Source organism: Lacerta agilis, chromosome 15, assembly GCF_009819535.1.
Source record: "Lacerta agilis isolate rLacAgi1 chromosome 15, rLacAgi1.pri, whole genome shotgun sequence".
In the NCBI taxonomy this organism is placed as follows: Eukaryota; Metazoa; Chordata; class Lepidosauria; order Squamata; family Lacertidae; genus Lacerta; species Lacerta agilis.
The window spans coordinates 21,733,895-21,747,627 of NC_046326.1; positions in this window are offsets into that span (position 1 = coordinate 21,733,895).

The following is a 13,733-nucleotide window of genomic DNA, read 5'->3' on the forward strand; positions in this document are numbered from 1 at the left end:
TATCAATGGCTCACCTGGTCCAGCATCCTCACTGTGGCCACAAAGATGTCTGTGGGAAACTTATCAAGAAGAGCAGTCTTCCCTTCCTGTGTTTTCCAGAAGCATTACTGCCTCCAACCATGGAGGCAGAGCATAGCCCTTGTGGCTAGTAGCCATTTGTAGCTGCCTCCTCCATGTATTTGGCTGATTCTCTTCTAAAGCCATCAGAGTTGATGGCCACCACTACCTCTTCCTTACCTTAACTCTGTTCTGTGTGAAGAAGTACTTTCCTTTATCCCCCAACATTCAGCGTCATTGGGTGTCCACTAGGGCTGGGGGTGATATCTGGCTTTCAACATCGTAATAGATCACCAGCTAAACATCACAATAGACTGATATGATGTCTGAAATAAGGATGGAACTATGTACAGTGGTACCTCGGGTTACAGGCGCTTCAGGTTACAGGCGCTTCAGGTTACAGACTCTGCTAACCTAGAAATAGTACCACACGTTAAGAACTTTGCTTCAGGATGAGAACAGAAATCGGGCGGCTGTGGCGCGGCAGCAGTGGGAGGCCCCATTAGCTAAAGTGGTACCTCAGGTTAAGAACGGACCTCCGGAATGAATTAAGTTCTTAACCAGAGGTACCACTGTAGAGGCAAACAGTAGGGCTGGGCGATATCATCGTGATATATCAACAGCTAAGTATCACGATATACTTATATATCACAACATCTGAAATAAGGATGGCACAATGTAGAGGCATTGGCTGGCTTCACGTTTTTTCCCCACATTGTGATTTTTCCAATACATCATGATTTGTGATATATTGCCAGGTCAGAAATTCTGGAACCAATATCATGATATGGACTTGAAACCGGTTTTGGACGATATATTGCCTAGCCCTAATGCACATCATGATTTACGATATATTGTCAGGTCAAAAACGATGAAACCCATATCACGATGTGGACTTCAAACCAGTTTGGGACAATATATCGATATATACAAGTTCTGGTGTTATGACAGGAGGAGAAAAACTTTCCTCTATCCACTTTCTCCACATAGCTTAAAACAAAACAAAACAAAAAAAAAAAAAAACCACCATCAACAACAACAACAACATTCCTGTCACCTCTTACTCTCCTTTTCTCTAAACTAAAGAGTCCCAAATGCTGCAACCTTCCCTCATGGGAAGTCTCTCCAGCCCCTTGGTCATCTGGGTTGCCCTTTTCGGAAGCTTTCCCAGCTCTACATTACCCTTTTTGAGGTGAGGTGACCAGAAGTGTACACGGTAGTCCAAGTGCAAAATACTCATTCTTCACACTCTTCCTCTCATGCATCCACTAGCATCAGGTCCCTTCCCTTATTCGGGGAGAGGGGAGGCCACTTTCTCCATCGGACGCCTGTCGCTTTTAAAGTACGTGATTTCCCCAACTGTCTCCTAACAATTACTGTGACATCAGCAACATCAGTGGACCATACTGTGCAGTTTAACAAGTGTTGTCACTAGCAGTTAAATGGTCAGCCAGACCTAACAATACAGTCTTTGTTTAGTTCTTTTAAAAAAAACAAAACAACCCCACACACTAATTGTCAGGTCATTCCACTTGTACAGTAGCTCATTCACCTCTTGGGGGGTAGCAGTACTGTGTGTGGTGCCTTTGTGACAGTCCCCTGCGACAGGGCCCGCTCTACCGTTAGGCAGAGCGAGGTTAGCATTTCAGGCTTCAGAAGCTGGGGACTGGCAGCAAGATGTCGTAGGAGGGGGCCGTGTGCCTCCCGGGGCCTGCTGTTTTCTTGTAATAAAAATAATGGCTAGTCTGGTCAGTTCCTGTGTGCAAACTGAGGAGATACCATCTTGTTCTACATCTCAGGCAGGAAGGTGACTCAGCCCCCCACCCCCCACCCCACCTTGCTGTGGGCTATCAGAAATTGCAACAGTGAGAATATCACAAGACCTTGAGGACAATATCCTGATATCTATAAATAAAACAAACCTTTTAAAAGAAAAAAGATTACCACCTTCCCCTGCCAACGCCAATAATAACAAATACTTTTATTTCCCAAATAAATAAATAAATAAATAAATAAATAAATAAATATTTTCATTTCCAGGGATTGTGAATTAAATGACCCACATTTGTATGTGTTTGCATGCAATCTTAATTTTAATTCAATTGCATTGTTCCCCACCCCTTTATTTCCATATGTCATTGAAGCATATGATCTCGATTAAGTAAATACAAACACATTTATTTATTTATTTATTTATTTATTTATTTATTTATTTATTTATTTAAAAAAGAAACCACCACACGTCAGCTTCTCACACCTGGAGCACATTCTGTCTTCCTAAGGAAAAGACGTGGTTTTCTAGAAGTCCCACAGGTCAGAAATGACTGTGCATAGGGGATGGATGGAGCCCGTGGTTTCAATGTAACCTGCATTGTTTCCGTTCTGCTACAGTCCGGCTTCTGCTAAAAATCTGTGTTTCGTCATCTCACTGCCCACCCTAGCTGAAACTAATGTGGCGTGCGACACATGGTCAGCTTGCCTTGATTTCACCTGAAACAGCCAGCTTACATACGTTGAACGCTCTCTGCCTCTCTGGCCCAGACATTTCAAAATATGGCAGGTGGTTTTTAAACAGGCTTCCTCAACAGGACCTGATTCTGCCCCTGTTCTCCAATGACATTAGGAGCAAAAAGAAAGAAAAGGAAAAATCTGGATCAGAGGGGGCTCTGATGTTTTTAAGGGGGCCTCCCGGATATGTCATTTGCTATGAAGAGTGTGCAGGGTGGGGAATCAATATATTGTATCCCCCTTTCCTTGGAAGAGACAGAAGCAGAATGAGTGGCAAGCAGTTGCTATGCAGAGAGAGAGAGGGGGAGAGTTCTGCCATCATCTCGAAGGGATGAGCCATCCATCTCCCAGGCAGAGAGACTGCAAATCGCCGTGTCTCCTCGAGTCTTTAAATTGCTTCCGTCTGTTCTGCATAAGCAGGCAGCGGGTGATTCCAAAGGACCTTGAGCTCCTGTAGGACGTACCTTTTTCTGCCCCAAAGTGCATCTGCTACCCAAGAGGTTTAAATGCACCCAAAATGTGTTTGTGTGTTTTAAAAGGCTCCGAACTTTTGAGCTAGGGCTACCAGACATCCCCGTTTCCTGGGCACAGACCTTGAATTTGCGAACAAGTCCCCAGACAAATTCCATACCCAGAATGTCCCCGGATTTCATCTAATGTCCCCGTGAAACACAGCAGCGGCAGTCTCAGCAGCCTGGAGCAGTTGGCTCTGGCTGGCTTCAGGAGCTGCTCGGAAGTCCCCATATGATGGTGGTGCAGGGGCTCCAAGATGCAGCTTCCGGGCTGCCTCCACCTTCCCTGACCCCAGCAACTAAGCAGCCTCCTAACCAGGGGCGTAGCAAGGGGGCAGGGGGCGGGCCGCCCTGTGTTCCATAATGGAGGGGGTGACAAATTATCAAGGAACAATTAAAAAAAAATAATTTTTGAATTTTTTTTTAAATGCCTGCTCCGAAGGTCTTATCTTACTATACTAGGGATTATACAGCTATATATGAAATTTCACGCATATTGGTTAATATCTTGACCCTCCTCCACCAAAATAGCTGTTCACTTGGCTGTTTTCCTATGTCATGAAGGCTGAAATTTCAGTTCAGAGAACACTTACTGTTCCCAACCCTAACCCTGTGGAAAGCCATCTAATTAGACTTTAATTTGATTTTGAGATGTTTTTAGGAGGTAATTTAATTATTGTTTGATTTTATACCAATGTTATGTATCTGATGTTAGCCACCCTGAGCCCGACTTTGGCCGGGGAGGGCGGGATATAAATAAAAGTGTTTTTTTATTATTACTTGTTATTATTCCTTTGTAAGAAAATATGAAATAACGTAAAACCATTTTTGCGGGGGGGGATCAATGGGGGGGTTGACAAGAAATTTTCCGCACCAGGTACCACCTGACCTTCCCATGCCTGGCGGGAGGGGGCGGGGACAATTTTTTTTTGCCCCCGGGTACCAATTTACCTTGCTATGCCCCTGCTCCTCCTACTTGCGTGCAAGCAGGAGCGGTGTGGGGATCTCTCAGCTTTGAAGGGAGACTTCACGCTGTATCAGAGCTTGCGTGCAAGCAGGAGGGGGCAGGAATCTCTCAGATAGGCAACGGGAAGCCTCCCTTCCCAGCTGAGGGATCCCCACACCCTCCTGCTTACACGCAAGTAGGAATTGGGATGGGGCTGCTCTGAAAGATAGTATGAAACCTCCCTTCCCTCTGCCACCGCCATCGCTGCAGCATCAAAGTCCTGAACGTGTAGTATGTATGTATGTATGTATGTATGTATGTATGTATTTAAAGTGTCCCCAGATTCATTGAAAAAAATCTGGCAACCTTATTTTGAGTGTTATAGTGTAGTGTCGCCTGCCAAGGTCTCTCCCTAACATATGAATGGCTGAGCTTCATGAACCATGGCCAGATCACTCCCCCAGCTGCAGCAGCTGCCGCCGCCTCTGGAAAAGAGCTGCAAGAGATGTTACTGCTAAAATATGGAGCCTTGAAATTGCACTATTACAATTTCAATAAGGAACATGGGAGGAGAATGATGATGCAGGAAATATGCAGTCAGGGGCGCTCCTCTTCTGAGAAGCTGCCATTCGTATGGAAACCAGCCCTGAATTAGAAATGCAGCGCCAAGCTAAGACCAGCAACCATTTTTGTTTTCAAGGAAGTATGTTTGCTGTCAGAACCTCATTCTTTGACAAAGTTTCTTTAAGAAGAAACTCGGAGGAGGAGTATCAGGATGTGGGCGTGTCCTGAAACACAAGCAAGAGCATCAGGGACCAGAACCAGCTCAGACTAACTTGGTGGAGGACCTCATAGTTAGCCCAGCACCTACTGGGGGTGAGGGGAGTTGGCATACACGAGGGACTCCCTGGAACACATATACTCAAAGTCAGAGGACTCGGTGCTCACCAGCTGGGCACAAATCACAACTCCAAACACTCCATCTTCACCCCTTAGGATCCCAGGCTAGGAGACAGTCAGTGACAATCTCAAGCTGATGTACAGATGAGAAGGTACAGGCAGGGTCATCTCCAGGAACTGCAGGGAGGTCACCTTGGGTAAGGTGCACTCATTGGGCCCCCTCTCTGAGTCTCCCACTTGCTTTTCCTGCAATCTATTTGCTTACCAGATCTGCCAGAATGCATGGGGGTAGTGGAGCAGGTGGCTTTGTCCCCCCCCCCCCGGTCACCGCTTGCATGGTGAGAAGGCAATGGGGGAATAGGCATGGACAACAAGGAGGAAGAGAGCAGGACAAGGGGCTTGGAAGAGCTGCAGTGGGTCCTCTGCTGGGCTGTGGGCCTCTGCAGCTGTCCTGGCACTGGCTCTGTCTGTGGGGCCCACCTGGTGGCATGAGTGTCATGGGCCAGGAGTTGACTTGACCTGCTGAGCAGCAGCCTGAAGGAGCAGAAGGCGAAGTGACTCCACCTGCTGCTGATCAGCCTTCTTGCTCCTGATAAGAATCAGCTGGCTCCAGCTTTCTTAAGCAGGTTTTCCACCTTCAGTCAGTTGCTGGAAACAACACTTGTCGTTCCTGGCCAGATCTTGCTGCTTCTTGTGAACTTGGGCCCTCCGTTTTCTTGACCCCCGGATCATCTGACTATGTGAACTGAGATACTCCTGACCTTAGTACTGGACTGAACCTTGTATACAGACTCTGCCTCCAAGCAAGTACCCCCTCCCCCCCGGGCTCGGCTGGTTGGCTGGCTTCTCCCTCCAGTGAGCTCTGCCGTGGCTGGCCGCACGACGACAATGTGATGCTGAGCCGTTCTTGGAAGGAGGATGCAAGCATCGAGGCATGCTCAGATAAGTCACAGCAGAACTTGAACCTGAGCCTCAGTGGCCCTTCCTCTTAAAATAAGGAGAGGCAGGATCCTCGGGTGGCCACTTGCACAAATGGGGACCTTGGGGCATCAGTCCCCACCCTGAGGCACAGTGGTGTGCCCAGAAGACACTGCCCAAAAGGCGATCGAAGGAGGCACCTCTGCCCTTGGTTGTCCCCACATCACATGGAAATCTGTACTGATCATTGCAATGCATCCCTAGAAAGCTGTGTATTTCTAGAAGGGAGCTTGGCTATGAGGGGCCATGGTGGTCACTATGTAGTCAGCACAGGGCCGTCTCATCCATAGGGGCTAGTGGCGCGCTGCGCCAGGGCGCCGGCCCCCCAAGGGTGCCCCCATGAGCCCGCTGGCATACCAGGCACCCCCCTCCCCAACCCGCCCCCGCCCCCATGGGTTGCGAGCCAGCTGCCCTCGCCTCCCATCCTGGGAGCACTTGAAGGGCGCGCAGAGCCCCGCGCCGCTCCAGCTCCACGCCCCTCATCCCCCGCTCACCCCCCCGAGTGGCGGCAAGCGCGGGAGGGAGGTGGCGGAGAGGCGGCACGCTGGGGGCGCCAGAGGGATCGCTGCACCACGGCGGCCGATCTCCCTAAGATGGCCCTGAGTCAGCATCTAAACTCTGCAACTCCCTGCTTATTGACATTAGGCAACCACCTTCACAGTATCCTTTATGAATTCTGCTATTAAAAAAACGAATTCTTTAGTCAAGACAGCCTGCACTAACATGCAAAAGCTGCTATGGCTTTGGTTTTGTAATCTTAGCTTAATTGTAATTGTATTTTGAATTTTTTAAAAAACTTTTTTTTTAACCTTGACTTTAACAGATAATTATAACGTATGTTTTGCATTCTTTGTAAATCGCTTAGAAGCTCCATTTGCAATTAGGATGTACGTAACTCTTGTTCAATTAAATTAACTGCTGCACGTCTGAATCTGCCACCAGCTGATTGGGTCTCATAAATGGAGGTGCGAAATGTTTAATCATGGCAGGATTTCCTCAGGAACTGAGATGCGTGAATTACGCCACATCGCCTCCCCCCCCCCCCCGCCGCAGCCTTCTATAGCTGTGTCCTTGCGATTCTGATTTAAAGGTTGCTTTGCCCTGGCAGCTGCTCCATCTCTCCCAGACCATAATAAACGTGCTTGTCCCCCCCCCCGAATCCCATTTTCTCTCCCTCCAAATAACCCAGGGCGCTCATGCGCACGGAGCGTTAATTAGCTACAGCAGCCCCTGACTTGAGAATTGAACGGTGCTGAGCTACTAAGGAACTGCTAAGGAACTGCAGCGTGTCAGGATGATCGGAGCTGCCCAGGAGGTTAAGTGACTAAATGCCTGCAGGGAGGGATCACAGGTGTGTCTGTGCCTAAGCAGCCTTGGCTTTAATGCCACTTCTCAGGTGTCAGGTGTTGGGCAGAGCTAGCTGGTCTGCAAAGGGAAGCCCTCAAAGGCAGGAGTGTGGGGGCACATTTAGTGCAAATATTTCCCAATGCACCTATTTTTGCGTAGCATGGGGCTGGGCTGGATGACCCTCAGGGGTCCCTTTCAGCTCAATGATTCTAAATTTCTCACAACATTCTGTCCATTATACCACACTCCTCCTTTGCCCTGCATTGGCCACCACTTGTGCCCTGCATTTCCTCTTATGTACGCATGTTCACACAGCAGTTCCGACCTGCATAATGCATTTGCATGTTATTTTCACTAATACCTTTGTTTTAATGCACGCTCTACCCCAGTAAATGCCTTTCAGTATTCATTTCTCTGCTAGAGAACTGCACTGCAAAACTCACAGAAGTGCAAATTTCAGAGGATGGTTTCGTTTCCATTCCTGTATTGTTTCGAAAAGCACAATAGGTTTACTATTTCATGTGAACTGAATTTAACTTTCCACATGTGGAAAGTGCATGGCAACCTAATCTGCACTTCGCAAAACAATTATTGTTGTTGTTTAGTCGTTTAGTCATGTCCAGGGGTGTAGCAAGGTAAATTGGTACCCGGGGGCAAAAACATTTTGTCACCCCCCTCCAGGCATGGGAAGGTCAGGTGGTCCCGGTGTAGAAAATTTCTTGACCCCCCCCCCCCCCGCAAAAATGGTTTTATGATATTTCATATTTTCTTGCAAAGGAATAATAACAAGTAATAATAATAAAAAACTTTTATTTATATCCCACCCTCCCTGGCCGAAGTCGGGCTCAGGGTGGCTAACATCAGATACATAACATTGGTATAAAATCAAACAATAATTAAGTTACCTCCTAAAAACATCTCAAAATCAAATTAAAGTCTAATTAGATGGCTTTCCACAGGTTAAGGTTGGGAACAGTAAGTGTCCTCTGAACTGAAATTTCAGACTTCATGACATAGGAAAACAGCCAAGTGAACAGCTATTTTGGTGGAGGAGGGTCAAGATATTAACCAATATGCATGAAATTTCATATATAGCTATGTAATCCCTAGTATAGTAAGATAAGACCTTCGGAGCAGGCATTAAAAAAACAATTATTATTTTTTCAAAATCCCCCCCCCCAAATTGTTCCTTGATAATTTGTTCCCCCTCCATTATGGAACACGGGGCGGCCCGCCCTCCGCCCCCTTGCTATGCCCCTGGGTTCTGGAACTGGGCTCTGGTGAGTTCCAGCTGGAAAAAACACTCTGGCTGGAAGTATAAATGACACTCAGACATAGGAGCCAACTCCTAGGGGCCAAGGTCCCTTCTCTCTCTCTCCCCCCACCCTGCTATAAAGTAATTGAAGGGGCTGGGCCACCCCCAAATTGATGGGCATTGCCATTCAAATTGTGTTCATGTGCTTATCATGTGATCGATGATGCAGGGTGGGACTTACCTGCCCCCCTCCCATTATTTTATTCAAGTTGGCACTTCTGCTATCAAGCTTTGAAATATACGTCATCCATTTTGTGGAATTAATTAAGCTAAATATGTTGAAGGAATGTGCAATTAATCGTTGATTTATTGTGTCATCATTTTCCTTAGTGGGTCATGCAAACTGTTACTCTGAATGATGCTTTTTATAGGGTGGCACTGGGGATGAGTTTATGGAACCCAGTGGCCAGAAAAGGTTTGGCAACCGCAGCTCTAATGAGTTTTGCTTTCTAGGATTCCTACTTCCCTCTGCTTTCAAAACTCTGTGATTTCCCTCTTGGAGGCCAGCGAAAACCACATATGGGCTGCAGGCGCCAGCAACCACAGGCATGCCCACGATTGGTCCCCGTGGACCAATGAAACAGGATCAAATTTCGGGCACGGCAACCACCAAAAGTAGCAGCTGAAGCTTTTCGTTGCCTTTATTGCAGCAGCAGACTTGGGATGAAACCGTGGCCGTGGTGGTGGAAGGGGTTGCCCTGCTAGCTGGAGCCTAAGCAAGGCAGTGCAGAAGGCTGCAGGGTTGCTGAGCTCCCCCTTTCGAAAAGTGCTAAGGAAGCTGTTTTTTGAGGGGTGGGCTTTACAACCGCTCTGCAAAGCAACGGGCCAAAAGGACGCCTGAGCCTGCCAAGAAATGTGTTCCCGTTTCCCTGAACGATAAGAGAACTCCTATAAATCACACTGTAAAGAGCAGGCTGACTCCGGGGGCAGAGAGGACTTTCCTCTCACCCTCTTTCACCATTGTGCACCGTCAGATTGCATTTATTCCAGTGTGTGTTTCGCTGACTTTTGTTTCCCGAGTGAAAGAAGGCTTTAAAAAGCTGGGTTTTTAAAATAAAGCGTCTCAATGTGCTTGTTTTATTTTGCATTTATTGTTTCTAGTTTTATCTATGAGCCAGCTGGAGTGCACTGCTTTGCAGAAAGGCAGGGCAGAGAAAATCTTGTAATAAAATAGCACATTTGCACACCACACACGCTAAGAGTTCAGTGCTACACATGTCTATTGAGAAGTAAGACACATTCAGTTAAATGGAGTTTATTCCTGTGTCTTTGACAGCAACCTAAGCAGCCAGTGGTGATTTCTGAGATCGGTGTTGGCAAAAAGAAAGCTTCATGTTTGTTAAAGAGCCAAGTCCACTTCCTTCAGACCCCTGAAACCAAATCAAGAACCAGTGTTATTCTTGTGGATGGACCTGACTCAAAATCTTCTTCTAGAAGTCAGTGGTCTGGTTTGACAAAAACCTATGGTTTGTTAAATTGTGGTCTGTGAAGCCATGGCTTAGAGCTATTTGCAAACACCAGCCACTGGCTTCAATATGGTTTGTTTACTGCCAACCAACTATGATCTGAAGCCATGGTTTGTTGCTGGCTTACAAACCTTGGTTTGTGTTAACTATGACTTGGAGCTGTGTCCAAATTGAATGCCCCTTTTTAACTGTGGTTTGTTTGGCTGCCCCATCAGGCAAGCTTCAAAGGAATGACGCAAGAGCATCTGGCAAACAAACCAAACACCTGTGCGACAACTTGCGGATAACTCATAGCTTTTTAAACAAACCATGGCATAAACAAACCACAGCTTAGCCTGTTTGTGAACCAGGTCACCAGCTGTTAGCCTGTTTCCCATATATGCAGAGGAAATTACTACGATGTACTTAACAAAGCCATATGAGGACAGGGAGTGCACAACTGCAAAGTATAAAATGTGCTACATACATTGTAAATGATAGGTTTTTTTTTTTCTTTGACGGGGGGCATTGTTAGGGTGTGTGTGCCAAAGGATGTTTACACGCTGCCAAAAGCAAAGCAACAAACCAACCAGAAGTAACTGACAAAGGCCATTTAGGATTTGTCTCCCTGTCCCTGCCAAAGTCCGTCTTTTAATTTTGCATCTCTTAATGCTGTGCTCTGCCCTCCCCGGGAGATTACTTCCCCTTGCCTGACACCAGAAGCGGATTTACTGCAGCTCCGTGGTGTTCTTAACAATAAGATCCAAGACCTTCAGGAAACAATTCCGCCCAGTGGATTACATACAAGCCGAGAAAACTTGGCCGGACTGTGCAGAAATGGGAAATGATTAAGGAGTGACCTGCCTGGCTCGTTTTTTTTGTGCCCACCTCATGAGATTTGGCACTTTAAGAAAAGTGCCTGCTAATGGCTTCAGTAAGAATGAGAAGGCCACTCAAGAAAGGCTCAGATCTGCTTCCTTCCTAGGTATCATTCCCCCACCTAACTCCACATCAGGAAACTGGCCTTTTTCTGGCTGCATGTGTCCACTGCAGACTTGGCTGGATAGCCATTCCCTTTTACCTGTGGATTGGGAAACATTGGCAGAGAATTCTCAGCACACACACACATTCCCCGGATTCTTTGCGGAAGCAGATATAATGATATGAGGCATATACGACGGCTGGGATAACATAATAGCAGCCTCCAAACATACGCTTTTACTCACAGTCCCTACAAGACGAGGGCTCTGATGTAGCAAAGGAGATGGGTGCGCACAGGCGGTCTTCCATATCTTTGCTGGTTTATGAACCACAGGATTGCTTTCGAAGGAATGCACATCCCCATTCATCATTCTGGCTCAACTAGTCACACACAAATATATTTTACAAGTTACGGCAGCCTCTGTGGAAATCACAAGAGACTAATGTCATGGGTGGAAATAAAGGGTGTCCCATGCATTTGAGCTCTGGGTCTTTTGCACTGGGCCACAGATTTCCTGCTGCTTGACCATTAAAAGAAAAAAAAAAACACAACTTTGCATACAGAGTGGCTGAGCACTCTGCAAAACATATGGCTGGCGAGACCCCAGCTAATCACCATTTTTATTTGTCCAAGAGGCAAATGTGTGTCAGGGATGGGGAAGAAACTCAATTCATTTAAAGGCAAACCTACCTAACTTGTGATTTCCAAAACAATACGTAGACTAGGGAACCAGAATGTTCTTAACAGTGCAATCCTACACATGTCTACTCAGAAATAAGCTCCACAGAGTTCAGAGAAATTTACTCCCAGGTAAGAGCTGAACCATCAAGAAGGCTGATCGCCGAATTGATGCTTTTGAATTATGGTGCTGGAGGAGACTCTTGAGAGTCCCATGGACTGCAAGAAGATCAAACCTATCCATTCTCAAGGAAATCGGCCCTGAGTGCTCACTAGAAGGACAGATCCTGAAGTTGAGGCTCCAGTACTTTGGCCACCTCATGAGAAGAGAAGACTCCCTGGAAAAGACCCTGATGTTGGGAAAGATGGAGGGCACAAGGAGAAGGGCACGACAGAGGATGAGATGGTTGGACAGTGTTCTCGAAGCTACTAACATGAGTTTGGCCAAACTGCGGGAGGTAGTGAAGGATAGGCGTGCCTGGCATGCTCTGGTCCATGGGATCACGAAGAGTCGGACACGACTGAACGACTGAACAACAACAACAACAAGAGCTGAAAGGATTGCAACCTATGGCCATCTTTGCCTCTTGGGAATATTCCAAATCTTGATCAAAACTTCCTTTTCCTCCCCCTCTCCCTTTTATTTTTTTGTTTGTCTCAAAATTTGTCAGGTGTTTTTCGCTTCAGAAAGCTAAATTTGTACTTTGTTTGCCTATGTTTATTTTTAGTTTTCGTTCTGTTCGCTTGTTTTTCTTTCTTTTGCTTTGCTTGGTCCCTGCATATTATTGAAGTTTATGTTCTTGTGTAAGTAAGTAAGTAAGTAAGTAAGTAAGTAAAACCCGGAAGGGACAAATCTTCCTTGTCCAAAATTTTACTTTAGGCAAAATTCAGTATGGCAAATGTTGGGTCCTGCTGATCCCATCAGCTTGTTTGGACAAAATGCTGACTCTGTTTAAGGCCTCTTCATACACAGCGGAAAAGGTAATCAGCTCTATCTGTTCTTTGCAGAAAAGATTAGTTGCAATTACTTTAACAAAAATATATATTACACTAGTGCGTCTGCGGGTCTGAAATGCAACCCACACCCCTGGAAAAGGGAATTCCGTGTCAACACACTTCTCATTTGCTGGAAGGTTTTAAACTACTCCTTGAGTTTTCAATCTCTCTCTTTCTCTCTTTTTATGAAGCAATGTGGCAAGGGACTTCTTTTTTTAAAAGTCTCTTTACCTAAGTGTTCAGAGTTCATGCTGTTCATTGCTGATGGGATCCAGATGCAAGATAAATTCTAATGTGTTTCCCTCTCTACCCATAAGCTATAGGATAGAGAAGCTGGTAGCAATGTACTAAGCATTTCCTTCAAGCACAGGGGGCGGAGTGGAACCAGCATGTTTGGCTCACTTTGGGTTCACTTTGCTCCTTTTGTGGGAAACCACTTCTTAGCGGAGTCAGTCAGCTGTTGCAGTGAACTAGGGCTGGTGCAACACAGCAGTTAAAAGCATCAGCTATGATCCAAAGCCGTTTACAAGTCTTTGGGGTGATGGACGGAATATAAACTTAATAAATGAATTAGGGTGTTGGACTAGGTCTAGGACCGGGGAGACTAGGGTTCAAATCCCCTCTGAGCTATGAAGCTCACTTCACGGCCTTGGGCTAGTCACTGTCTCTTGGCTTAATCTACTTCACAGGGTTGTTGTGAGGATAAAACAGAGGCAGGGAAAATCATATTATGTCGCCTTGCGCTCCTTGGAGAAAGAGTTAACGACAATGATCAAACCTGAAGCAGAAAAATGCAATAGACAAAAAATAGAAACAGAAAGCTCAATGTAGAGCCAAATGAAAAGCATACACTTACTGTTGGCATAGCTGTCAACTTTTCCTTTTTTAAGGGAAATTCCCTTATTCCGAATAGGATTCCTTACAAGAAAAGGGAGACACTGTCAGGCTGTCTGTCTGTCTGTCTATCTATCTATCTATCTATCTATCTATCTATCTATCTGTCTGTCTGTCTTTCTGTCTGCCTGCCTATCTACAATATGCCAAAAGTAATATAGCATAATACTGGCCT